Here is a 2,476-nt window from a genome sequence, read left to right as displayed (position 1 = left end):
CTTTGCAGACAGCAAGTACACTGTAAATTTATGAGATCATATCTCGTGGAGGACAGGATAGTTAAGGGGGGAAGGAAGGGGCTGGCAAAAATGGGCGAGAGCGGCCGAGGGGTAGTAAATATGTTTTCAATAATGAAGAGGCCCGATTACCCTCTTTGCAATAAAAGCGTGCACGAGGCAGAGCTGCTGTAAAAATTACTCCCGAGCAGCCTGGCGTATTTGCACCTTGTCATCTTGTCAGCTCCATGCAAATTGGCAGGGTGGCCGAGGACCGGGTGACCGTCCTCCCTCCCGCAAGAGCCATCTCGTTTCCAACCCCTGCCACCCCAGTCCCCTCCCACTCCACAAAACGCCCCGATTTTGCCCGTAACCGTGGCAACCAGCGAGGATGCAGGGATGGAGCTGAGGACAGCCGGGGCACCGCGTGCCCTGGGCTGGTCCCCAGCTGGGCGAGGGTGACAGAGAAGGATCTGGCCCCCCATGGGCTCCACGGTGCAAAGCTGTCTGCAAAAAGCCCTCGAGCGGTCAGGAGCCCCTGGCCAAAACCTCGTGCCCTGACCCCATCACGGGGTGGTGTTTCTCGTTTTTGGGGTGCCTGATGCATCCTCCTCGCTGAGCGTGCTCATACCCCCTGCTGTCCACCGATAGAAATGGGTGTCACTGGGCCTCGTGCACCTAAAGCAAAAAAAAATCAACATTTTATTTATTTTCAGCGCAGATCAAAGGCCGAGGCCTTGCCTCTCTGAAGAAGCTTTCTCAAAAGCTGTGGGTTTTAAACTGAATTAACGGGGGCGAAGTAAACAGCACAGGAGCAGCTTTGAGTTGTCTGCGACTCGGTCTGAGCTGTCCTCAAATAAACCACTGCTGGGCCCCGGAGAAAGCAATTACACAGGGGCTTAACTGCGCTGATTTAACAAAGCTGCAGTAATTAAACCTCCAACACTCAAGGCTGGGGACTCAGTGCCAAGTGCTAGAAGGATCCTGTCTCCGAAGGTAAATCGTGTCGGTGTTAGCAGCTGGGCGGCTTTAAGGGGTAATTCTCCCTTCCTCGTTCCCTGCCTCCTGGTTTCACCCTCTGCTGTTCACGACCTCAATCTGAAGCCCACTGAGACTAAAGGAGTCTTTCTCTTTCCACTGGTGGGCTTTAAATTTGGCTGCTGGGGCAGAGGGAAAGCACGGGGACACCAGGGTGCTGCGAGGGAGGGAGGTGGCCAGGATGGGTGCTCCCCACGGAGCCCCAAAAAGTGCCATCCGGTGAGCCCTCTGTGCCGGAGTCACGGGATTCGGGGACGGAAGAAAGGAGCTGTGGCCGTGTGGCTTGACCTCTCCCATTGAAAGCAAGATCAAAGGAGGGGCAAGAAAGAGCAGAGGAGGCTGTTGGCTGAACGCAGGATGAATGGGAGGGGAGCTGGGGGCTGCAGCTTGTGACAAAGCACCGAGATTTGCTTGGCGGGAGAGGTCGTTCCTGGAGCTGTGGTGTTAATGGGATGCAGCTGGGATGGGGAAGGTGGGGGGGCTTCGGGCAGGAGGGGTGTTGCATGCGCCAAGGGTGCACGTTTTCTTGCAGAGCCAGAAAATGGGGGGAATTAGGCTTGCTGGAGGTCTCCAGGTGGTGGTTAAAAGGGAAAATGCCAAGATAATCATCCTGGGGGCAAAGGAGGCTCTTGGTGGGCAGCTGGCAGCATAGCTAGGGCAATGTGGGTTATTGCTTCCTGGGGAAAGAGGTCCCAGCAAGTCCTGGGGTCGTGTGGGCAGCCACCTCTGTCACCAAGGGTGGTAGGGACGGTGATCCCTGCAGGAGAAGCCAGCTAGGGACATGCAGATGGAAGATGGGCTCTTAGTCACTGGGAATCGACCGAGCTGGTGCTGCCTGGAGCAGGAGGGAGAGAGGAGGGCACCCGACCTGTGTACGGCCCTGGGGAGTCCAGCACGGGCAGATCATGCAGGGGTACGGCCCCTGGGAAGCTGATCTTGGGGGAAAAAAAGCGTTAAGGGGTGTCAAAACTTACCGTGGGCACAGTTCGACCTGTGGTCTTGCAGGAGAAAGACTGGAAGCATGGGGAAGGGTCATGGAGCTCGGAGCTGAGAAATAAACCTGGGAGAAATGGAAAGTAGGTCAGGCCATGAAGATCAGCACAAAAGTGCAGCGTGAGCATGCAGAGAGGAGATCAGATAAGCGGAGGCACATAGTGAGATGCAATTAGCAGGGGACATCAAGTGTAACGAGTGATTGCTCCAGAAGTACATCAGCAGTCGCAGGAGGGCCACAACGTTGGTTTGGTACTCGGGGAGAGGGAAGGCACTCGGCAGATGATGCCAAAGGACTGAGCGCTGCATTTTCCCCATCTGTTTTCACCTTTAAGGTCAGCTATGTTCGTGGTTAACAGCCAAGGGCACGGCCTCAGGTGTGGGAGGTGTTTTGGCATTGCACGAATAGGTCAGATCCTTCCAAAGCACCTGGGATGGGTGAGCTTCA

Source organism: Anser cygnoides, chromosome 8 (assembly GCF_040182565.1).
Source record: "Anser cygnoides isolate HZ-2024a breed goose chromosome 8, Taihu_goose_T2T_genome, whole genome shotgun sequence".
Lineage (NCBI taxonomy): Eukaryota > Metazoa > Chordata > Aves > Anseriformes > Anatidae > Anser > Anser cygnoides.
The sequence above is the reverse complement of the archived record's forward strand: the minus strand, read 5'-3'. Positions refer to the sequence as shown.